This window comes from Sminthopsis crassicaudata, chromosome 2 (genome assembly GCF_048593235.1).
Source record: "Sminthopsis crassicaudata isolate SCR6 chromosome 2, ASM4859323v1, whole genome shotgun sequence".
NCBI lineage: Eukaryota > Metazoa > Chordata > Mammalia > Dasyuromorphia > Dasyuridae > Sminthopsis > Sminthopsis crassicaudata.
In genome coordinates, this window is record NC_133618.1 from 521,018,282 (window position 1) to 521,045,132 (window position 26,851).

Genomic DNA, 26,851 nt, shown 5'->3' on the forward strand with positions numbered 1-26,851 from the left:
AGATCAAGGAATGCTTTTGGAGTGACAGTAAATAGTTGAGGATGATTACAAAGTTACTTTAAAAAAAAATTGTATTCTGTTATAAATGAATAGTTTCTTTTTCTAATTATTGCTTTTCTATTATGCATACTTCTAAGCAGTTCCTACATTTCCTACTTCAAGAATGGAGCCTTTGGAAGATCTCTAAATACAATACAGTAGTATGAAGCAGAAGTAACAAGGTGAATTTAAAAAAAGAATTTTAAGAAAAGGTAAAAAGGAACTGACAACAATTCAATTAAATTCAGCAAATGGTCATTAATCGCTGATTATTTACAAGACACTCTCAGGCTTTGAGGAGAGATCAACAGTGGATGTTGGTTGTTCTCTTTAAAAGATCAATGAAAGATTTTTCAAATTTGAAAAATATCCAGGGAAATAGAAAGATTAATATATTATCAATTCTTTGTTTAAATGAGAAGATTCTCAATTAGAACTTTGGCAAACTAAGTTACATTTTATACTTGTAATTATAGTATGTGGATAGTAATTATCTACCTATTTTTTGTGTGGTGTTTTAAAGTTTGCAAAATGTTTTATATGTCATCCCATATTAATTTTCACAGCAATTTTTAGAGGCAGGTACCCATTTTACAGATGTGGAAATTGAGGATGGCAGCAGTTAAATAGCAAGCTAATTGTTAGAGACAAGTGTCTTATCAAGAATTTTGCAGATTTGCTGATGAAGTCAGGAGATTTTTATTCACCATCTTTCAGGAATGGTTCTCTAAAATAGGCACACCCTTGAATTGCAAAAGCTCAGCTTTTTATTCTGTCCCAAAAAGCAAGTACCTTTCCTGTTTCTCCCATTGGCTATATACCACAGAGGTTATAGCCTATCCTAATCCCTCATATGAATCTTTGCCCCTAATTACAACTCCATTCCCCACAGGTCAGGGACCATAGCCCTAATTTTCGTTTACCCTTATTTGGATGTGAGTATACACCTTCATTTACCAATAGCATCCCTATGTGTTTCCTTTCCTTTGTTCCACATCAGCTTTACTTTTAAGTTCCATTTCTTAGGTGCAATTTCATTTCTTCAATTTAAATTTCATTTTTTTAAATGTAATTCTATGGAAGCTAAATCCTTATCCAATTCTCACAATTAAGTATCTGAAGGACTTGAACTTAGGTTTTCCTCACTCCACCTTTTTATTTCCTTTTTTCCCCCCCTGGAATTCTTCATGATTATTTTTTTCATGTTTATTAATACTTCTCTTGCTTCTTATGTTTGAATGTCCAATTTTTTGTCCAGTTTTGGTCTTTTACCCAGGAATGTTTGAAAAATCTGCTCTTTCATTTAACATCCATTCTTCCCTCTGTCCCTCCCTCACCCTAAAAGAATAATATTCAATTTTGCTAGATAGATAATTCTTTGTCATTATCCTGGCTCCTTTGCTTTCTGGAATATCCCTTTTCAAGTCCTCTTCTTCTTTAACATGGGAGCTACTAGGTCTTGGGTGATACTAACTGTGACTAAAGGACTTTTAAGTTGTTTCTTTCTGGCTGTTGGCAATATTTTCTTCTTGACCTGGGAGTTCTGAAATTCATTCATTCATTTATTTATTTATTTTTATTATTAAAAATAAAGTTTTTTATTTTCAGGACACATGCATGGATAATTCTTCAACATTAACCCTTACAAAATCTTCCCCTTACCTCTGCTCCCTCCCCTAGATGGCAAGTAGTCCAATATATGTTAAACATAGTAAAAATATATGTTAAATCCAATATATGCATACTTATTTATACAATTATCTTGCTATACAAGAAAAATCAAATCAAACCAGAAAAACAAAAACAAAAACTGAGAAAGAAAACAAAATACAAGCAAACAAAAAAAGTGAAAATACTATGTTGTGAACCATTCTGAGTCCCCACAGTCCTCTCTCTGGGTGTAAATGGCTCTCTTCATCACAAGGTCTTTGGAACTGGTCTGAATTGTGGAAATACCTTTTTATTTCCAATGCAAAGATCTTTCATTGCAGATAGTGATTTGGCAACAATTGCATTTACTTAAACAAAAGATTTGGCTAGAGCCCCCTTCCTTTATCTTCGTTTTTAACAAATCTTTCATTTCTACCAATGGACTAGGCTACCTGAGTGGAATTTATGTCCATAGCAAGATAAAATGGAGGACCTTTGATTCCTCCTTCTAGATTCAAGGCTCCCTTAAGTAATTAATTCTCAGAAAGCTGAGCTACTAATATTGAGCCAATAATAAGTTTAGATGTTTTAGCTCAAAGTATGTATTGGATATGCATTCAGGATTACTGACTTATAGAAATATAGAACCTTAGAGATTATCCAGCCTAGGCCACCTACTTTACATATGAAGAAACAGGCCCAAAGATGCCAGCTGTCCAAGGCTACCAAGGCAAACAATAGCCAAATTCTATTTGACAAGCTTTTCATTAATGTTATTTACTGATTATTTTATTCCCTCTGTCACCTTCTACTTTCTTCAAGACCCCAGATCAGTCTTTGTTTTTAACCAAAGTCATGGACTTTACTAAAAATATTAAGACTAGAAAAGTAAGCTCCTTCAATTGTCCTTCCAACAGGGCTTCTATCACAGAAGGAGAGGTTTCTCTTTTTGGACAAAGTCTCGAGTCCATTCCTTCCTGACTCCTTCAGGAATCTTAGTTCAACAATCATCTTTTTTTTTTTTTTTTTTTTTTTTTTTCCCCTACATCTTTAAATTCTCCGTCAGACTTGAATCTTGCCCTTCTGCCTTACACTCTCAGGTCTCACCTATTCCAAATGATGTTTTACCTTTATACTCTTAACTCTAGCTGCTAAACCATTCTTTTCTGTGTTTCTTTCAGCAGCAGCCTGCCTATGCTTTCCTTTGCCTTCCTACCACTCACTCAATCCCTAAGTCCCTAAGATCTTGTTTCTTTTCCCATTTATTCTACTGAAAATTGTCTCTGAAAGGTCACCATTGACCTCCTTAATCACCAAATTCAGTAACTTCCCTCACCTGCAAGAAAATGTTCCTTGACTTACCTGAAAGATCTGATGTTGTGGAGTATATATACTCTCTTTTACCTTGGCTTTCATTAAACTTCACTCTGATAGTTTCTTCTTACTTCTCCAATTATTCTTCTTTGTCACTTTCCTTGGATCTTACTCTGTCTCTTATACATTTAATAATTTAATACAGGCATTTCCCTAGCCTCTTCTACTTGAAATACTTAAGCTTTTTCTCTGAACTCAAGAGCTTTGTGAAGGCAATGTCCCCTTCACTGAAATCTTCTCTTCTATCTACCTTGTTTCTAGCTCTTGCCTTTGCCATCATTGAGGAGAGAACATGAGGTGTTCACTTTTTTTAACACTGACACCAACTGCTGTGGATATAAGCCCCAAAGCTCTAGCTGTTGTAGCCCAGGTCACTTATCCTACTTCCACCCCTTATCCTACAGACATCTTCCAGGGAAGCAACCTCTAGAGAAGTAATTTCCCACAAAGCTACCTAAGACCCACAAAAGAAAGTTCTCATCACCAGAATCCTTGGCAAATGGTTCCAATGTTATAAAAGCATGTGATTATGAATTAAAAGATTAAGGAAGATATATTGCCATTTGTTCTGTTGCTGTACCCTAGGGTCAGTGGGACCTTTCCATTCGACTTGCTGCTGAAAAGTCCTATCTTGTACCCTTTAATAGATAGTGAATTCCTTGTGGGCAGGGATTGTTTTTGCCTTTCTTTGTATCCATAATGCTTATTGACTTGACTTGATTCATTCATCCTCCTTCCCTAGGTGATCTCATGTAAGAGAGATTTTAACTGTAAGATTTTAACTAACCCCTCTCAAACATATAAATATATTCCAATAGCTTGTAGGAATATTTCCTTTTAGACATCTTTTTTGGCACTTTAAGCTCAACAGCTTAAAAGCAAATTCTTTTGCTGCCATGCCTGTTTTTTTTAATGGACCTAGACTTTTAGTCTATAGCTTCATGGTACTCTTACTCATATAGGTTAGTAATCTTGCCATTGTTTTAGTCTTTGACTCTCCTTCACCCTTTTCCTCCCTAGTACCATATAAATCAGTCACCAAATTGATTCTCTGCAATCCCTCCACTACTTTTGGATCATCTTTTCCTTTCCATTCCAACCATTGCTCTCTTAGTTCAGGCCCTTAGTACAGCTTCCCTATCTCTTTTGTTAGCTTTCTAAGCACCTCACTTCTAATTTATATGTTTAATACACAATGCTGAAATCAGTTTAACATTTCTAATGTACAAGATTGGACAGATGACACTGAAACTCAAAAACTTTTATTGATTGAGCACTTCCTATTGTTAAAAGGTCAAAGTCCTTTGTTTTAAAAGCTTTCTTATTCTGACTCTAAACAGCTTTTAAAGTCTATACATGTTATAAAACCAGCTAAAATGGACTAATTGGCATCCTGAATACACTTCATATTTTTCTACTTTAATATCTTTGCTTGCATTGTACTTTATCTTGTAAATTCCCTCTTTTAAAAAATTACACTTAAAAAAAAATCCTTTTAATTAAATAATTAATTGATTTTTAACAAATTACTTTATATCTTTTTATCCTCTCCTACTGGGGAAGCAAGAGTTAATTGGTCCATGTCAAAAATTATGTCAACCTACACTCAGAATTCTTCATTACCATCTGGAAATAGGTAACTCATTTCATCCTAAGTCCTTTGAAATCATTATTGGGCATTGCACTGATAAGAGTCCATAAGTCCTTCAGCATTATTTCACTTTACAATATTATTTTTGTATAAATTGTTTTTCTGGCTCTGCTCTTTTTATTATGCCTCAGTTTATACAAATCTTCCCAGTTTTCATTGAAACATTTTGCTTATAACACAACAGAATTCTATCACATTCATATATCATCATTTGTTCATTTATTACCCAACTGATATATAACTCCCTCAATTTCTAATTCTTGACCACTGCCAAAAGGATATAAATATTGGGGATTTTTTTTGGTACCTATGTCCTTTCTTGCTTTCTTTGATCTCTTTGGGGCACAGACCTCCAGAAATGATATCACTGGGCCAAAGGTCTACTTCACAGCTTTTTGGGCTTAATTCTAAATTGTTTTCCAGGATGTCTGGACTAGTTCACAGCTCTACCAATGGTGCATTAATACACTTGCTTTGCTGCCCTAATTAGTTCCCTTTGAAGTGACTTAGAGACTGGAACTGAGATGTTTCTTGGCTCCTGGGTTCCAGACTACACAGGTACTACTTTAAAATTTATTTTTCACTTAGTACTCAGCTTAGAGTTTGTGATGACTCTTCACCCTAGAGCTTTATTTGCTTTCAACAGGTTCCCTCTTCAATTTGCTCCTGGATCTGTCATCCATAACTGAGTACTCTGTAACAATGCTGCTTGTTGCCACCTGTTCCTTCATCCTATCTGTCCCTTTGTTTTGGTCTGGGAGCTCTTCTTGTTCTCATCTTGTTTCAGTAGCTATACTAGAAAGCTCCATTCCAGGTTAGAATCCATTGATAGGTCTCTTATGTCTCTCCATGCCATCCTGGGGCTAGAAAAATGACTTGTAATTTCTCTTCTTGAATTTGCAACCAAAATTTGGTTTGGTGTATATTTCAAATCTTTGTGGAGATATGGTGGGGAACTAGGCTAAATTATTTCCTGCTACTTTGCCATCTTGGCTCCGTCTCTTCTCTATTTTCTTGGATATTTAACTCTTGAAAATTCTTCAAGGTTAGCTTAAATTCAATCTTCTTCACTAAGTATGCTATGATCATTCCTTCCCATACAGCAGAGTCAATTTCTAAATCTCACATTAACCCCTATTTGTACCTTTATTATTTACTTTTCATAGTGTCTCTTGTGGTTATTTGCACTTTAGTTATCTTCTTTGGAAGAGTGTAAAAACTTAAGAAGGGCAGAGACTATGTCTTATCTGTCATTGTACCTCTCCCTTTACCTGGTACAATATAGGCTACAGATGATATAGTTCAATGTTTCTCTTGTAAGGAAGTTATTCTAGCTTCTTAAAAACTATGCTGATAAGAGTCCAAGTTCTGTTCGAGTCTACCAAGCTGTAACTGTTTTGAATGTGGTTTCAGTGATAGATTTTACTGTTCAAAGGCAATACTAGTAAAATGAGGGCCATTTCTGTGAGGCCGTCTGATGATGAATTATGTGATTTTTGATATACTTTGTAAAACAGAAAATAATAAATAATGGTCCTCAAACCTATGTAGTTCCTGCTATTTTACTTAATAATGGCAGTAGAAACATGGAAAGGAAGTCAAAGAGAAAAAATTAATAGTTTTTAGAACATTACAAATATCAACTATTGGTATATGAAACAAGTTCATTTTCCATCATGGGGTATAGAAAAGGGAGGAAAAAATAATAAATATTGAAATCTTGGTGTCAAACCCAAGAAAGTTGGGCCATTCTGAATGTACTTACATATGAAACTTAAAAGATAACAACAACATACATACATGAAATGGAACAGATACTCCAATGTCTTGCAATAATATTATCACAAATAACAATGGAATCATTATATCTGTTTTCTAATGACTCAGTATTCAATGTGCTTAACTATGAGTCTATGGCAATAACCTAAGAAAGTAAGATCATAAAATGTCATTGAGGCCTGAGAAAACATAGCAAAAATCTGTGCTGGAGTTCACACACATTTAAAGACAAAAACAACAAATGTTGGAGAATGGAAGTTTCTAAAAAGAATAGGAAAAAGGAAGGGAGGCTGCCAAAAAGATGACTGAGTGACATTAGAAAATTTTCAAGCCATATGCCTATTTTTTTCATCTTAATAAAATGAAAATTGTTTGTAAGGTACATGCTCTGTATATATCTTGATGAAAACATTTTTAGGGAACAGGCTTTTGCAGAAGATTTTCTAAAGTAGACCACATCCTCACAGTTACAAAACTTTCAGAGAATGGAGGGAATACAAGATTCCTCTGTGGCCATTGTTTGTTGATTATAAGAAAACATTTTATTTGGTAGAGCAAAATATAGCCTTAGATGGCATTATTGCTAGTCTGTTGGCAGGTTCCAACTTGGAAAGAACTGGGTCACGTCCATGCCACAATGAAGCATCAGAGGAGGTCTTTAGTGAAGACTTCCATATTGTTCTAATAATAATAACTCACATTTGGTGAGGGTTTTCAGATTGCAAACTGTTTTCTTGTACAAGTTGTGACTCTGTGAGGGCAGGTACAGAATCGTTATTCTTAGTTTATAGATAAGAAAAGTGAGGTTCAGAGCATTTAAATAATTTGCCCCTGTTCAAACAGATGGTAACTGAAGTCAGGATTCAGAGCTTTTCTGATTATTTACAATATACTGTACTTAACTACTGATTTTTACCATTAGGGTGAAATAACATAGAAAAAAAAAGTTGAAGGAAATATACTGAGGCTTACTTAAAAGAGAAAAAAAACAGCTTTGGAGAAGTATATGTTTTCAAGAGGTAAAGATTTATATATATATATATATTTTTTGTATGTATGTGTATGTTTATATGTATATGCAAAGGCATATGTGTAATGTATATATATGTATATGTGTATATATATAATATATGAGTATATATATATGATATATAAGTAGGCATAGTAGACAAAGGTCTGGGTCTGAAGTCAGGAAGACCTGATCTCAAGTTTGACTTTAGACATTTACTAGCTGTATAACTCTAGGCAAGCCACTTAATCTGTTTATCTCAGTTTCCTCATCTTAAAATGGGCCAGAGAAGGAAATGACAAGATGACAAAATACTCCAATATCTCTACCAAGAACCCTTGGCCCCCCAAAGGGGTTTCAGAATTGAGCATGGTTGAAAGGAGTGAACAACTATCACCATGTAGAAATATAAACCAACTTTAGCATTTACAAAATCCCTTTCTATTGTCTGTATTGGAAATAATTATAAATGAGATACAAGGTAGAAATGCAGTGTTGATATTTAAAGCTGCTTTAATTATATCACTAACCAAAAACTACTATCATTTACTCCCCATGTGATAAAGGGTACCATAAAAGTTTCTTAAGTAAAACTAGGTGGAGAATCACTGTGATATAGCAACTGCTAAGCTTAGATGTTTCTCATTGAAAGGAGTTTCCTTGTAGTTTTCATTCAAATAGCTTGTCCCCAGAAAAAAATCATCAGATATAGTTTTCTTGAGGAAGGTCTCCTGACTATTATTATTGCTTTTTGTGGAAATAGAAATCAGAAAATATTACAACCCACAGCAAAAGTTAAAATCTTCATAGTTCAGAGACAAGGAACATCTAATATGCCTTTTTTTCATATTATATGGGAGGAAACTGAGTATAGTCTAAGCCCAAATCACAGCTTGTCCAAGCAATCTGAGACCTACAGATTGAAGACAATATCTCACAATTTCTTTGCCTTTATCATGTACAACATATTTCATAAGGAGGCAGCTTGATGGCACAGTAGCTAGTACACTGGATAAACCTAAATTAAAATTTATCTTTAGACACCAGCTGTAAAGCTTCCACCAGAACAGCAACATAAAAAAAGGTTATTTTATTCTAATGGTAAAAATCAGTGGTTAAGTTCATTTGTAAAATGTGGATAATAATAGTACCTTGCTCTCAGGGATGTTGTGATCATCAAAGGAGATAATAATTGTGAAGTGCTTAGCATGGTGCCTGGCACATAGTAATAACTTTATATGTTGTTATTTATTTATTATTATTAATTGTTGTACAAAATTTTTGTACAAGAAACATTTTTGAGGTTATAACCAATGATTTTCTAGTATTATAAGTTACCACATAGGAAGAGTATTTGAAATTGTTTCTCTAGTCATCTGAGTTATCATTTCTGACTAGAAATAGGCTTCCAAGCCAACATTGTGATGACACAGTGATACAGCCATTAGAGACCCTTAACGAAATTATATCTATTAAACACAAGTATTGAGATTTAGCACTTCCGTTGTAGAAATCAGTCCCTTTTTGCTCTTTCAAGTAAAACATCTACATTTTCATTTGGGCTTATGATTTAGTTGGTGTGTGAGATTCTCAGTGTGGGAAAAAAGTCTTCCATTGATGCCATTTGGCCACTTTACTACAATTTATAGTCTCAGGGATCGCTAGGGCACTGGGAGAGGAAATAACTTCCTTGTGGTCACATAGGGAGCATGTGTATGACAACCAATATATTTAAAATGCATAGGTAAATTTTTTTTTTCAAAAATAATTTATTAAGCAATTAACTACGCTGCCAGGCTCTGTGCTAAGCACTGGAAATACAAATACAAAGGGAAGTGTAAGGCAGTCCCTGCCCTCAAGGAGTTTACATTCTAACAGTAGAAGACAACTCATAAAAGTGAACTGAAATGTGAGGATTATTAGGAGGGTGAAAGGCAGGAATTATATACTTGGGATGAGATCCAAAAGAAATATAGGGAGTCACAGGCTGAACCAGTTTTGGAATATGCATGGTTGGCATGAGTGCTTCCTCAAAAAAGAGAGTTAAGGTCCATTTATTTTCAGTTTGGGAATCATAAATTATATAGTTACATAGTAAAGTTTTACAGTAGCATTTTAGGAGGTAATATTATTTAGGGGGGAAATTACTATAATGTACCTGTTTTTCCCACTGCAAAGTCTTTGCTGTAACAAATAGGGGATAGGAGGATTTCTTAGTATATAAATCATGTTAATTCACTATATGAATTTAGAACTTTTTGGAAGAAATAGTCAATATTATGACCTTTGATGCTGGCAAGAATTGTTGTCAATATCATCTTTCTAAGGGAAATGGATATAATATATCTGACCATATGTCTCAACACAAAATATTTTCTTTTTGGAAAAATTTGTTAGTAGATCCATATATTATAACATATAATTTAAATCCATTGAAAGTGAATGGTCTTTTCCTCTTTGGTCCAGATGCACCACCTGGTGGTAATGTAGAGCATTTCAAACACAAGAGAAGTTATGGAGAAACAAGCATGTTAATTTAGGGAAAGGAATTTGAATTTATCAAAATATTGATTCAAAGTGACAATTACATTGCCTTGCAGGAGAGGGATAATGAAATATTTGAGTATCTCAATATATAACTTGGCCCAGGAAGTCAGAGGAGGAAATGATTCATGCTAAGAAGCAGAATTTATTTTTAAAGGAAGCTACGTTTTCTCTTGCCTGTCCTAAAGTGAATTATGTCATAGTTATCAAATTTTAGAGCTGGAAGAAACCTTTGGGAGATAATTTAATCCAATTCCCTTATTTTACAGTTAAGGAAAATGAAGCACAGAGAGTTTGAATTTCCTAAGCCCATAAAGTTAGTTAGAGACTGACCTGGGACTATTTATCCCAAGTCTTCTAACATCCAGTTCATTCATTTCAAATGGAAAAAAATTAATCTATCAGAATTCCCTCATATAAAAACAACTAATAGTCTTCATATGAGAATATTACGTGCTTATGTCAACTGTAAAGTAAATTATATAGCCCCTCTAAGTTAGCTAATATAATCCAATAATTTAAGTCTGACAGCCCAGTGGCAGAAGTACACCATGTACGTAAGAAACTGTGGAAAGACAGACTAACAAATAAAACAAACTCTGCATGTATGAAAAAAGAACAATTTTTAGCCTGAGAACATAAAAGATGTATTTGAATTGCTGTAAAGAAGATCCTTTCTACTTTTCCTTTTTCTCTGTCTTGCCTTTTCATAAGAATCAGAGTAATTTGTTTCTAGAAAGTAAATACCAACTTTGAGATTTCAGTATAAACTATGTTCATAGCTCCCTCTGATGACCATTGGATACCACACAAGTCTCCTTTTATTCTTTCTGGTGCATTCAACTAACAGCTCACTGGTTAAGTTTTAATTGCTTCCAATGAGGTCAGCAAAGGTATTTATCGAAAAGCACTGAATAACAGACTCTACACACATACATACACAGACACGCACACACACAGACACATACACAGACACACACACAGACACACACGAGCACGCACACACACACGCGCGCGCACACAGAGAAAATCCTCTTGCGTGTTGATTTATGGAAACAATTATGATTCTGCTGGAGTCTCTCAGCTGAGAAATAGTTTTTAGCTACAGTAGAGAGTCTCATGTTGCAAAAGGCAGACAACAGAAATGGAATACTTATATATCCAGCTGTTATCAAGAGAAACAAGTAAGTTATTGTTATTTGTCCTTTAAAATAATGTTTAAGGTTTTCTAATAGTTAATGTCTTTTTCTCTTTTTGTTCAGAAATAGAGGGGAGAAGTAGAGTTAACAGATTTTCTAAGCATGCTGTTAAGATCTATAGCAATTACCCTGCATATAGCTTATGTAAAGATAAGGTTGAAGCTCTCCAGAGCTCTCCTGACATTTAAAACCAGACAAATGTGGGCAGTTCTGTAGAAAATAATTGGTTAACCACAAAAGTGAAAGCATGAAATAAAGAAATGTAGAAGCATTTTCCTTAGCTAAGAATAAGTTGGGAAGTTTATTTAAAGCAATAGACTTAAATGCAAAATTCTTATTAGAAAATAGATAATGGAAATAAATAGTATAACAAAGAATGTATCTTGTGTATATATATGTATACATATATATATATATATATCTGTATATACTAACATAAGATGTATAGACAGTCAATTTAAGAGAATGACTCTTTGGAAGTACTCTTTGTGTGATTCAGTCTTTAAAAAGTATACTTTAAACCATACCAATTGATAAACAAAATTATCTACTGAGATTTATATATATGCAACTTTTTACTCCCCTCCTCCCCCTTTTATTGCTTTCAATACAAACAGAGGATTCAAGTAGCAAAGCAGGTCCAGACAACTGAGCTTATTACAACCTGTTTTTTGAAGCATATCTCAACTGAAAGGTACTAAAGGAGCCATCCTCCTGATATCAGTGACTAAAAGGATAAGGATCCCCTTTTGGAAAGAACCACCAATCTCAATTAAGTAGATCCACCATTCACTGCCAAGGTAGAAGGAGGTCAATGACCTAGGAGCAACGGTCCAACTTGAGATTGAATTTTCATTATGGTATTCCTGAACACCCAGGGCACTGCACTATAATGCACAAATGGATACTGACATGGATCCTGCCAACTCTGCTCTACACATCATGCTTTCACATTATCTGTCTAGTGGGCACCATAGCTTTCGCTTGCAATGACATGACTCCAGAGCAAATGGCTACAAATGTGAACTGCTCCAGCCCTGAGCGACACACTAGAAGCTATGATTATATGGAAGGAGGGGATGTAAGAGTGAGAAGACTTTTCTGTCGAACACAGTGGTATCTGAGGATTGATAAACGAGGAAAAGTAAAAGGGACACAAGACAAACAAACTAATTATAGTAAGTATAACTCTATTTTTAAAAAATCCTATTATTTATAAACCTTGAAAATGTGTGAAGAGATAAAATTGCAGCAAGTTTGATGAGTCCTCAATTTTTTTCTTCCTCTGTGCATTAATTTGAACAAACTTTTCTCAGTTATTAATATTGGAGTGCTTGGATTGTGTCAATGTAATTATCTCTTTGGTACAGTATAGATATACTGATGTAATCATCCTAACTGGCAAACAGAGACAACTTGAAAACATAAAAGTACACCTTTTATTCTCAAAGTGCTCATGAAAATAAAATAAAATGTAAATGGAATCATTCACACAGAAATGATTTAATATTTTCTAATTAAGTATGGTATGAAATGCTCATTAAATGATGACTAAAAAAACCCTTACCATTATTTCAGTTTTTAAATGATCCATTTTATGATTCTGAGTACTTTGGTCCTAATCTCAATAGCAATAGGTTATAGTTATATAATAAAGAGTAATCTTTTCATCAATTCATATTGTTATTGGTATGTATTAAGTAGCTATTTTGGCCAAACTAATTCTTCTCTACATTTTGTTTATTTAAGATCTTCTTTGCATAGGTTCTATTTTGTTTTATGCATATATGAATGCAAAACTCTTCAAGAAAAAGATATTTAAAGTTGAAGAGGTGTTAATGCTCATGACTGAAAAGTTTTTCATCCCTCCCCCATAATTTTCCCTTTAATGAATCTAAATTATTTATTTTTTTATACTTTGAAATTCTATTGCTGATTATATTACTATCAATTATAGAAGAGAGCTTTTCAATAGAGTAAAAGTATTTCTTTTTTAATAAAGTAGAAGTATTACTTCTCTCAAATAATATATAAAATACTTTGGGAGAAAAATAATTGGGGATAAAATTACTAAGTGGCACTAGATTTTGTTTGCAGCACTAAAAAGCAGATGCTGCAATCGTATTTCATCTTGGCACTGTTATGTACAAAGTTTCACTGAAAATGATCATCTCAAACTAATGATAAAATATGCTTTTTATTATGCTCTTATGCTAGCTATTCCACCAAATAAAAATATAGTTATGTAACTTTCTGTATTTATTATAGGGCTACTTCAATGGTTTCTTTATTATCACTTAGGATTTAATCACCATCCCCTCTGATTTCACTATTTTCTTATTTTAGTCCTTGAGGAAGCCCCTAGTGATAATAAATCTTGATTAGTTAACAATTCATTCTGGGAAATTTTTGGTAGGTTTCCACTCATGAGAAAAACCAGAGTATCTACTGTAATTACCTAATCTAGAGGCTCCTGAAATGTCATATATTTAACTAAGTGCAGGGTGGGAGATAAGAACACTGACAATTTGGAGATACCTGGGTTCAACTTCTATTTTTGTTACTCACTAGATTGTACAAAGCTTATTGGGACTCAGTTTCCTTATTTGTAAAAGAAAACATATTTTTACTAGTTTATCTTGAAGGCTCTTTTTAGATATTAAATTCTATTCAAAATGCATATATATGTGCATGCATGTATACATCTTTTTAACTCTTCACAAAGGGTATGTATATACCTATACCTCACATCATTTGACAAAGTTCATTTTACATATGAGATAACTGAGTGTTCACTCATAGGTAATATCACAATATATACACTCATATATAATCTGTACCCAAATTTGCTTATTTATACATGTATGTACTTCTATAATACCCATCATATTGATTGAAACATTGAATGTAAATATGATGAAAAATAGACAAGATGACAAGAGTTCTAATCCTCACTCACCTATTAGCTATCTGTGTGATTTTAGACAAATTAGGAAGTTTCTCTGGGTCTCAGTATCTTCATTTGTAAACTGAAGGAGTTGGATTTTGACATGTCAAATTCTTTCCAGAGCTTAAGATCTTTGATGACAAGATAAGCTGTCAGAACTAATTTAATGTGGGAGTGAGAGGAATTTAATCAACCTGGAAGGAATCTTAGATGTCAGGTAGTCAGTACTCCCATGTTCTCTACTTTATTATGATTATGAATAACACTAAAATATTTGCATTGGAAAATAAGAAAAATAGAGAAGAGATAGGAAAAGGAAGCACAAAGTTTAGTGTAAAAGCAATAGTATACATTTTAAAAATGAACTTTGTAAATCTAGTCATATTATTCATCATTCAATTCAGAATACAATTTTATTGAATTTGGAACAACCTAAAACTTTAGATTCACTTGGATTTTCTTAAAATTCTAAGCCCATATTTATTGGACCCGAGGCAAACTTTGTGATTTGGATCCAACCCAGTAGGGATGAACTTTGAATAGTCAAAAAATTAAAACCAATTGGTAGATCATCTCTCTTTTAAAATATCATTTGACAAGTTTATTTTAGCCTAAACTAGAATGGCATGAGATCTTTATATGTGCAATGACATAATATACTTTCAATAAATTTTGATACTAAGATTTCTCTTGATCCTATGAGCTACTTCCTATGTAGAGAGGGAAAGCATTTCTTCTGAAGGTAAACTTTCCAGGAGAGGCCACAAATCATGTCAGAAACTTTTGGCAAATTGCTTGTAGCTGTTACTAATCTTTTACAATTATGAGAATCTAAGAAATATTGTCATTTTCACACTTTGGGCTTCTTTCTTTAATAATTATAGCTAGAATGTATAAGGCTTTAAGAGTTGCAGAACACTTCAGAAATATTATTTTTCTCTTAGGCACACAGCCCTGAGAAGTAGGTACTTAGATCCCATTTTGTAGATGAAGAAATTAAGAAAAACATTAAGTGACTTGCTCAGGGTCATACTATCTGAAGCTAAATTTGAACTCAGGTTCCTTTGATTCCAGGTTCATTGCTTTTAATCTGTTGTATTTTGTAGGTGTTCTACTATGTCTTGGAATAAACTATAAACTTTCTTAAAACCACAAAAAAATAAAGTACCTAGCTACTACAGGAAATTGGTGTTGGGTTGAAAGAAGCATTCTACTTAAATTAGACAGAATGGACAGAAAAATGATGCTGGGAAATTCTGGGTTTAGACAAGAATCTTGATAACCATCAGCAAACACATGAGAGATGAAAGAATTTACTTGCATCTTTAATATTTTCTGAACAGAAAATGCAAATCAACAGCATTGGAGTTGAAATGCCTTCCATTTATGCATTGACTAGATACAAAATGAGTATCATATCTTTAAACTGTTTTGCTATCAGAAAAGAAATACAGAATATATGGAAACAGAAATTTAGTTGTAGTTATTATCCACATCTGTTGCTCCTCTTTTATCAGTAGAAGGTTAGGAACAAACTGGGAAAAAAAAAAAAACTGTTGAAAAACAAAGTTAATAACAGTGTCAATCAAACAGTCAATAAGTATTTGTTAAGCACCTAATATGTGTCAGGCACTGACATAAAGTGCTTGAGATACAAAGAAAGGTAAAAGCAGTTACTGTCCTTGAGGAATTTTCCGTCTATTGAGGGAGACAACATACAAACACTAAATGCAAATAAGACATATATGGGATAAATTGAAGATTATCAATGGAGGGAATTGATCAAGATAGTATCAAATATCAATATTCGTGACTTTATTTGTAATCTATAAAATGTACTAAAGTATTAATGGGTTCAGATACCTTCTTCCTTGAAGGTCATTATATATTCTGCCAATCTGCCTGCCTGAAGAATTTAAATTTCACGTGAAATTCTGGTTGCCAATAAAATCATCAACTTTGTGAAATAGAATTATTACTCTCTCAGTTATTAAAAGAGTCTTCTCTCTACCACCACCATATACCTGAATCAAAGGAGCAGATGATGCTGATGGATGTGACTAGGGCTTTAGTAAAGTCACTTTGCTAGCAGAGGAGCAAAGAAGCTAAGGAATAGGAATCAGGTTTATGAGAGTTTGGTGCTAGTAGACTTCAGGACAGGAGAATTATTATTACAGAAAGTCAGACTCATGACTAGGACATCCCTAGAAGAGGTTTCGTGTCACATACTATCTATCATATTCATGTATTTGTGTGTGCATATTTAGGGAAAATGGGGTAAGATCTGGACTTATAATTTCATTAGTGTAGGAAAGCCTTGTAAACTCTGCCTCTTCTGATGAAGATCCACAACTATCCTGCAATTTCTAGTGTTAGAGAGCTGCCTTGGAACATTTAGTGGTTATGTGATTTGCCTGGTATTACATAGCCAAACAAAAGTGAACTCAAATCTTCCTGAAACTTGAAGGCAGTGTGTTTTAAATTTTATAAAGAATGAAACTGGGCTACCTTGAGTTGCTCATGTCCTTTTCAGGAGGGAGAAAGAAATGGCAAACCACTGCTATTTCTGGCCAAGAAAACCCCAAAATGGGGTCATGACTGAAACAACAATGAACAGCAACAACATGGGACAGACAGTAGAAAATGTATGGCCTGTAAGGTCATAGGATCTGGGTTTTAAACCCATTTTTGCTGCTTCCCACCAGAGAGACTTTGAGTTAGTAACTTAATCTGTTTGGATTTCAACAACCTTATCTTCAAAATGAGGAGCTTGGTCTAGATGGCTTCATATGTTTCTAATAGTTCTATACTTATGATCCTATGCTCTAACTTCAGATTCTTCCCTACCTGTGACTATAATGGTTTTAAGTAGAGATCAATTTCTTAAATGTTTTATTTAAATTCAGAAACTAAACACAGAAAAGACAAGAGAGAGAGGGGCTACCATGCAAATGAAAAGACACTTTTTTGAAAAAGTTATAAAATAAAAATTACAACCAGAACACATTAATTATTTATTTAAACATAGAGCTTCCTGAGGGCCAAAGAGAAGATGGGTCCAATTGTCACTGCCAAGCAGGATAGGTGCTAGAGAAGCAGCCTGGGAGAAAGTAGATGCAAAAAAGGGTTGCCTTTTGATTATATCAAGGGCTAGGAAGTCCCATCACTGGCCACTCCAGCCTAAATTGTTATACCAGCTACAGAAAAATAGAACAACTTGGGTCTATGTGAAATGGATTAATAAGAACAAAATTTGTCTTTACAATTCATGCCCCAAACTAAAGAACCAGTCACTTCCTCTGAAGCCAGATAAATATTAATAGCCATAGCAAAGAACCTGTTTACAGCTGGTATTCTGTTGCTAGTGTCTAAAATCTTTTCCTGGGAGTAGGGCTGGAGGGAGGAGTGTGCTGGGGTGGGGGGAGAGGTATTGAGAGGATTGTAAGCTGGGCTGGCCACCAGCAGCCAGAGGAGATCACTCTGCACCTGACAGAAATAACACTGCTATTTCAGTAGGGGAATTGGGGTGCCAAGTGAGAACCAACAGAAGCAGCACATTGGGAAGCTCACAGCAGCTTTGAGACAAATGTGATGGACAGTCCAGACCATCTCAGATATTTCCTTGCTTTCAGCATCCAATTACAAGGGAGTCTGCCCTTCCTCCCCAATGGTCAATGTTGCTGGCTCCTTTAAAACAGCAGAAATGTTTAACTGCCACACACCACAGCTCTGAGAGGAAGTGCCCCTCGCTTAGTTATGGGATGGGCCTTCTGAGGAGCAGCCAGCAATTTGGCAATAGTCTTGGACAGTCACACTGTGATGGGATGTGGCCTAAGAACTGGATGGAGGGGGGGGGGTGAGTGGGGGGGGGTATGGAACACAATGGTGTTGTTGGATAGGACTTGGCAGAGAGAACTTAAGGAACTCAATTGTAGTCAACAATTCTTTGGGTAGAATCCTGCTCTGCTAGAGAGCAGTAAATAAAAATTTCAATCCTTAAATATGGAAACTATAAACTCTCTTACTTTCTAACCTATTTCTAACAAGTGATTTACTAAAAAAGGAAAGTCACATAATTTTTTTTTTTTTAAAACAGGTAGAAGTAACAATAACTTTTCAGAGGTAGGCTACTAGGATATGCCTATCGAATCTGAGTTACTGGAATTGGTTTAGAAGATAGATAATTCTATCATGATGGTCCTCTGTAGCCATTTTTGTAGTCACTCAATTGTCAGCCAGTCAACAAAACATTTGTTAGATGTTTCTTATGTGCCTGACACTGTGCTAAGGACAAAGATTACAAAACAAAGTATAATTTCAGTACCCATCCTCAAAGAGCATATTTTAAGGAGGGAGACAACATATAAATAACTAGGTACCTATAAATATATTCATTGTAATTTTGAAGAAATATGGGAAGCAGCTTAAATTCTTAATTAAAATGTCCCCAAAATAGATGAAAAAGAAAGACATTATTACCTGTGGTAGATCTTGGAAAGTTTCTAGTTTTTCAATATCATTTTACCATTTTTCATTTTTATAGATTTTCTATACCCTACTTCCCCTAGTCACTATAAGCAGCTTCTCTGCTTTTACCTTTGTAGTTTTTAGCCTGAGATGTTCAGGACCCATTAACTTAGAAAGCCAATGGCCTCTCATGTTTTCCAGATTATTCATGGGGAAGGTGATGAAAATTGAAAGAACTGTGAATCTCAAACCATTAAGACTCAGATCCCTGGTGCCCTGAGTCATTTCTGCACACATCTGTCCTTTGAAATTCAGAGGCAGTGATCTAAAGGGAAGAAATTTCTGCACAGTTGAAAATGGAAAAAATGGCACCCATTAGTCTAGAATAGGGGTTCTTAACTAGGAGTCCATGGGTAGATTCCAGAGGGTCTGTAAATTACAGAAGAAAATTACATCCTTATTTTTATTCACTTCTAGATGAAATTGAATATTTCCTTCAGTTATAAATGTAGGTGATAAACTCTGGTAGTATCAAGCTTTACCAGATTGTCAAAAGCATACACAACAAATAAAAAAATTAAGAACTCTTAGTAAACATTCTCAAGAATGGTAAAAAGAACATTAACTAGAGACATAGCTTATGTGCAAGGTTGGGATGATCCAGAAAAATGACCATAATGTGTGTCCCCCCTTCATTTGTAAAGTGAAAGGGACTGGATTATATAATCTCTAAAGTCCCTTGAAACTCTAAATTCTATGATCCTATTGGCTTTGGATAGTTCTATCTCAAGGCATGCCATCATAGTAGTAAAAGCAAGTCTCATCTTGATTCTTTTACTGTGTGAATGGGAATATTGTAGAAAACATTCACTTTAATTCATACATTTATGAATCTCCTACTATGTGCATATACATTTGTGCATGACTGTGCTTGGTGCTGTGAATATACAATTTTAAACAGAAGTTTCTGCTCTCAAGCTTACTTTCTGTTAGTTGGGATACCACCTATAAACAAATAAGTCTATTAACAAAGGGAGTAATGGGGCAGAAGAGATCAAGCAAAGTGCTGGAGGAATAATTTGAGGAGAGAGAAGATCACTTTCAATTGGAGGTAGGGAGGATCAAGAGAAGTTCAGTGGGAGAGATGCATGTGAGATGACTCATGGTGGAGAAAGATAAGGATTCTGAAAGGTATAATTAAGGAAGGAGTACATTGCAGATATGAGGGAGTGGTCCCTCTTTGAAAATACTTGAAGAATCCTAATGTTTTAAAAGTGGTGTTCTCTTTTTTTTTGGAGGGGGAATTGGTTATTAGGGCTTTCAGTAATGTGTAGATATACATCAATCATATAAGGAATGAGGAGAGATGAAAACTAATTGAACACTGATGCCATTATTTTGTTTAGTCAGAGATAACATCTTTACAAGGGCCATGCCTGAAAAATAGTGAGTAGGAGCTAATTGTAGCCAAAATGTAGTGATTCTTTTGTATTTGGGTTAGTACTTCTGTGAGGAGTCAATGTAATCACTTTAAAAGGAAGAGTTTAGGTATCTCAAAACCTTTGTGTGTGTGTGTGTGTGTAATAAATTTTTAAATTTATAGTGACCATGGCTTTTATAAAAAGTAGTGACAAGGTGTAAAGGTAGTAAAATATCATAAAACATCAATTCTAGGACTTATTTTTTCTAGGCAGAAAGAAAAAAGGCAGAGCCAAAATTTTCTCATTAGTCACTGTCAGTGGGAGAGGTTCAGGTAATTAAAACAAAACATGACCTCTGGAAATCTAAGATTTAGTTTAAGACTACAGGACAGAGCTTAGAGGGATTAGAATAGTTGACTGATATAGTAGTTTCTTGGGCAGGAGGTATATTTCTATTACTCAAATTTGTATGGAGTATTAGTAATCTTTGCTTATTCTTCAGGATTATTCTGAAAAACTTATTTATCTTTTAAAGCTAATGGAAGATGAAAGGAATAATGCTTCACAGATTTTAAAAGCATATTTACCATGTTTTAATCAAAGATATTATATTTTCCATTTTATATGTTTACAGGATCAGTATTTAGAGTTGAGGGAATGAAATGGGGCCAACTTGTACACAGCCTTACCCAATAACTTTACCCCAAATTCTAACTATTGTATAAGCCTAGATTATGAAAAATTTCCATTCATTTAGGGGTTTGGTTCAACTATTGCCTAGAACTGGTCTCAATCAATGTTATAGGAGTTATTCTTGACAAAATATTTGTACTAAAGTGCACAATTTGACATAGGGAATCCCAACTTGCATGAGGAAGCAATATGAGCCCATGGATAACAGGAGTGGCATTTCAGGCCTAGAAATCCAGGAACCCCAAGGAGGCTGAAGGGTAATTTCTGAAATTCTCAGTAGGACATGGCTGTGATAATCTCCTATTTGGTGAACAAAACTATTTCTATCTTCATTTTACTTCTTGCTACATAGACAAGCACTAATAAATTACAAGAAATGTTTTAGGTCAAATATTTGGAGAAAAACAAACACCTTTCTCTTTTCTAAGGATTAGTGCCTTTGAAAGTTATGGTTATTTTGTTCACATCAAGAAGGAAATCATAATTTATTCAATGAATAAAAACTATATAGAGATTTGATAAATGATAATAACCCACAATTTCCTTATCTAGTGATAACTGCACTACTCTTCTTTAATTATGTATGTATGCATGTATGAGAGAGATAGAGAGAGACAGAGATGGAGAGATGGAGAGATGGAGACACATACAGAGACAGATACAGAAAGAGATATAGAGACAAAGAGACTGAAAGAGAGAGAGAGAGAGAGAGAGAGAGAGAGAGAGAGAGAGAGAGAGAGAGATTAATCTGAAGTTTTCATTCGAGGTGAATAGTCAAGATTTCATACTAAATAAGCTGCACAACTAATCAATACCTCTTCCTCCTCTCCCCCTATTATTTATCTTGTGTTACATCAGAGCTTTTAAATTAAATTTAAAATTGATATTATGTATCTCTTTGGCAATATGATGAAACCTATGAATCTCTCTTCAAAAATATGTTTTAAATGAATAAAATAAAATACATTAAACCATTACGTTGAAATAGTGTTATAAATTAAAAAAAATTAAAACCTGACTATAGGTAAAGAAGCTCAGTAAGACTGTTGGTGAATTACCTAAGGTCTATTACAATCTGAATCTATATTGCTCTTCTTATGGGCCAGGAAACACATTCTTTACTTGGACAAAGGACTGAGCCTCCTGCATTTCTACCAACATTCTCACCCACAGATTGGGCTTTATAAGAATACCTTAAAGGATGAACTTTTCATCTTTCTTATGTCATTGAACCCTTTGACAATTAGTAAATCGTATGAGCCCTTTCTCATAATGTTTTAAAATGCACAGGATTATTAAGGAAATGAATTATATTCACATGTAGTATTAAATAAACTTTTTTTTTTAACCTGTCAAGACTTACATTAACTGATGCATAATGAAGTGAACAGAACCAGGAGAATGTTATACATAATAACAGCAATGTTGGTCAACGAAGAATTGTAAATAATTTAGCAATTCTCAGCAGTGATCTGAGACAATCCCAAAGGACTAATTATGAAGCATAGAGAGAAAAAGAACTAATATTGATGAATAGACTGAAGCATGCTATTTTTTACTTTCTTTCTTTCATTTTTTTTGACTTCTTGCACAAAAATATGGGAATGTTTTACATAATCTTTAGTGATAACAAACCTTTGGATATTGTTAATCCAAAAGTCTACAGAGACTAAAAATACAAACAACTTCAAGGATTCATAAAAATTCACATAATCATACCATCATCATCACTATCATCATCATAGCTTACATTTACATAATGCTTCAAGGAATTTAAAGAGCTTTCCATATATTTTTTCATTTGATTCCCCACAACAACCCTGAGAGTTAGCCCCATTTTACAGAAGAGGAAATTGAGGCTAAGTTAAGGGATTTGCTTAGTATCATATACTTAGGAAGTATCAGAGGCCAACCCAATACCAACATTGAGTCATCTAGCCACCCGGGAACTTCAAGAACTTGAGAAGTACATCTAATTTGAGTTTTTGCTTCTAGGAAAGTGAATTTTAAACTGATTTAGAACAGATAGTTGTCTATAGACATAATTTTCATCACTTCCCTTAATCCTCTCAATTTTCTTCACTATATCGGACACAATACATAATAAAGGCTGGACTACCACAAAGGAAGGACCATTTCTAGAATATTAATCCTCATGTTCCTTGACACATAGTCATGTTGGCTTTTTTTTTTTTTCATCAGAGTGCTTGCTGCCTTGATGACTTACAATCAATTTGCTTTGAAACATGTACAATAGGTTTTTTTTTTTTTTTTTTTTTTTTTGCTTTGTTTTTGTGCCATGTCAATAATACTGAGTAGGGATCATTGTTTACTTCTATGTATATCCCCTTCATCCATTCATTCAATAAAGATTTAGTGCCGGTATTGTTTCAAACAGTTCCTGTCCTCAAGATTTTAGTCTTTTGGGAGAAAAAAAAAATCCCTTAAATATAGATAAATAAATACAAAATTTATACCATATCAAGTAATTTACAGAGGAAAGGGCATTAGCAACTAAATGGGACAGATTATGACAGGTCCCATGAAGGAGGTGACATTTGACCTGAGTTTTATGTGATAATGGAGATTTTATATGGAAGGGAAGAGATAGTGCATTTTTAGCTTGTACAAAGGCATGGGGATGAGAGATTTATTATCTTATAGAGGAAACATTACTTAGGACAATTTTGCTGGAACCATGGGGAGGGTAAAGAAGAATATTGCCTAACAATCTAAGAAAAGTAGTATGGAACAAGATTGGAAAGAACTTTAAATGCCAAATAAAGGGATATTATATTTTATAGAGGTCCAAACAGAACAGACCTGGAGAAGCCATTAGAACTGCTGGATAAAGGAAATCATATGCAGATACCTCTGTTGTAGAAGTATTACTTTAGGGGTAACATAGAGAATGGTTCGAGAAATGAAAAACTGGAGACTGAGAAACCTATTATAAGGATATTTCAAGCTAGAGGTAATTAGAATATCCTCAATGTACATAACTGCCATAGTGAATGAAAAGAAGGGTGTGAAAGATGTGGAAGATCTGAAAGCTATGGTTACAGAAATGTCAGTCCTTGGCAACTACTTGGATATGGTAGAGAAGGAGACGCCAATAACAAATGACACTGAAGTTGTGAACCTCAGTGATGTCCTAAAAAGATAAAGGGACGTCAAGAGAAGGAAGGGTTTGGGGAAAAGACAATGAGCTCTGGTTTGGACCTGTTGTTTTTGATATGCTTATAGGATAAATGATATAGCTAGGTATATGTGTGTGCATGTATATATTTGTGTGTGCATATATATGTGTGTATATGTTATTTTTATTTTATAATTTGCATAAGATGATATTTGAACCTATAGATGGTAGTGATATCTCCAAGATAGACAGAACAGAGTATAGTATAGAGAAAATAAGATTGCTAGGATGATTTTCATCTTTTGGTAGGGCCATTCTTTCAATCATCACTTAACTTTTATTTTTCCTATCTCTGTCCCATTGAGTACCAACTACCTTCACTGAATTCAGATTATCTATAAATAAAATGAGTGCATCTAGCTAACAAAGTTAACAGCATGCAGGATCTGGAGTCAGGAAGACTCATTTTTATGAGTTCAAATCTGGCCTCAGACATTTACTAGATGTGAGATCCTGAGCAAGTCACTTAACCCACTTTGCCTCAGTTTCCTCATCTGTAAAATGAGCTGGAGAAGGAAATGACAAACTACTCCAGCATCTTTGCCCAGAAAACTGGGGTTATAAAGAGTTGGACAAAATTGAAATGACAACAACCACCACAAATAAAATGAGCATGTTCTCAATTCTATATTATACATTCTCAATAAGGATTTTTTTTACATTTTTAAATTAATTTTATAATTATAACTTTTTTGACAATACATATGCATAGGTAATTTTTTACATTATCCTTTGCACTCACTTCCCTCCACCCTCTCCCCTAGATGGCAGGCAGTCCCATATATGTTAAATGTGCTATAGTATATCCTACATACAATATATGTGTGCAGGACTGAATTTCTTATTGTACAAGAAGAATTGGATTCAAAAGGTAAAAGTATCCTGGGAAGAAAAACAAAAATGCAAACAGTTTACACTCATTTCCCAGTGTTCCTTCTCTGGGTGTAGTTGGTTCTGTCCATCAATTGGAACTGAATTAGCTCTTCTCTATGTTGAAGATATCCACTTCCATCAGAATATATCTTCATACAGTATCGTTGTTGAAGTGTATGATGATCTCCTGGTTCTGCTCATTTCACTCAGCATCAGTTCATGTAAGTCTCTCCAAGCCTCTCTGTATTTATTCATCCTGTTGGTCATTTCTTACAGAACAATAATATTCCATAACATTCATATACCATGACTTACCCAGCCATTCTCCAATTAATGGACATCCATTCATCTTCCAGTTTCTAGCCACTACAAAAAGGGCTGCCACAAATATTTCGGCACATACAGGTCCCTTTCCCTTCTTTAGTATTTCTTGGATCAAAGGGTATGCACAGTTTGATAACTTTTGGGGCAAAATTCCAGATTGCTCTCCGGAATGGTTGGATTCTTTCACAACTCCACCAACAATGCATCAGTGTCCCAGTTTTCCCACATCCCCTCCAAACATTCATCATTATTTTTTCCTGTCATCTTAGCCAATCTGACAGGTGTGTAATGATATCTCAGAGTTGTCTTAATTTGCATTTCTCTGATCAATAGTGTCAATAAAGATTTTGAAAAGAAATAGATATAACACTGATCCCCGAAGCAAACCACTTAATATACCTTCTTCCCTCCACTCTAATTCAGATTGAATCATTACTAATGTAAACCTGTAAGGGCAAGAATGGACTTTCTTAGTTTGTTAAAGAATTTCATATTCTATGTGATAGTAAAAACCTGTCTGAAATCAAGGCAGAGAACATCCCCTTCTATGCTTCCTAAGGGCAGGATTGTTTTATTGTGGTAGCAAATTGGCACTTAATAAATGCTTTTTGATTGGTTGGTTCTCTATCATAAATGAAAAATTAATCCCATTGGGAAAAGTCATGCTGGTTCCATATTCTTCAAGGTAATTACAAATTGATTTTGTATTCAAGTTTGGGGATCAACAATGATCACCAGGAGAAATCTCTATTATAGATAATCTTTATTTTTGGTATTCTACCCCACTCTAGCTGCCCAAGTACCTATCCTATTCTAGTTCAGCTTGATACCAGCAATTCCTTATAATTAATGCATTAAATAAAAACAGATTATGGCATGAATATATTCCTCTTTGGGAGATTTAAAAGGAGATGATGGAAGGCAGAAAAACTTTCATTAGCCAAAGGATTTAGGATACCACAGGTAAAGTTATATTTTGGGTCTAGGGACTATTTCTGAAAATGTCAGGCCTGGGCTCAGATGTTAGAATTGTAGGAAGAATTTGTCTATTGACACATGAGGGAGATCTTATCCTTATGCAGTTCTCACTCTTGTACTAACTAGGGAGCTAGAGAGTGCACCAGGCCTGGGAGTCAGGAAGACCAAAATTAAAATGCAGCTTCAGATACTCACTGGTTGTGTAACCCTAGGCAAGTCACTTAATCCTGTTTCCTCCTCTGTCAAATGAGCTAGAGAGGGACATGGCAATCCATTCCAGTATCTTTTTAAGGAAAACCTCAAATAGTGCTACAAACTAAAAAACAACTGAACAATTCTAATTCTAGAAGCCTTCCCCTAATGGTCGTCAAACTATGTCTATGTCTATCTTGGCCTGTTCTTTGTCTACTACAGTAATTTTTCAGAGAGTTTTGCTTTCTGGTAATTAGACTTCTCTAGTTCTCCCATGAGGGAATGAATAAATCATGCTACCTCTTAGCTACTAGTTTATCCCTGCTCTAATAAAAATCTTTAATAACTCCCATTTTCATGATGGTTTAAAGTTGAAAAAGAGCTCCTATGCAGATCTTCTTGTTTTAAGTCCATTTGATTTTTTTCTAGTACTTTAAAATTCTGTCTTTCTCTATTATTATTTGCCTTTCTTTTTCATAACTATTTTTATGTCAGTTGTGCATATATATTTT

The 26,851-nt window shown here is 34.3% G+C and overlaps 1 protein-coding gene and 1 long non-coding RNA gene across 2 annotated transcripts in view; one reads left to right on the forward strand and one right to left on the reverse strand.

Moving 5' to 3' along the window:
- The window catches only part of FAM227B (family with sequence similarity 227 member B), a 312,350-nt gene that overhangs the window by 124,813 nt on the left and 160,686 nt on the right, over positions 1 to 26,851 (reverse strand). The gene's annotated exons all lie outside the window — the stretch shown is intronic.
- The window catches only part of LOC141557973 (uncharacterized), an 89,389-nt gene continuing 73,496 nt past the window's right edge, over positions 10,959 to 26,851 (forward strand). The window contains exons 1-2 of the long non-coding RNA XR_012486930.1: positions 10,959 to 11,230; positions 11,863 to 12,423. This is a non-coding gene — a long non-coding RNA (uncharacterized LOC141557973). The remainder of the gene's footprint in view (positions 11,231 to 11,862; positions 12,424 to 26,851) is intronic.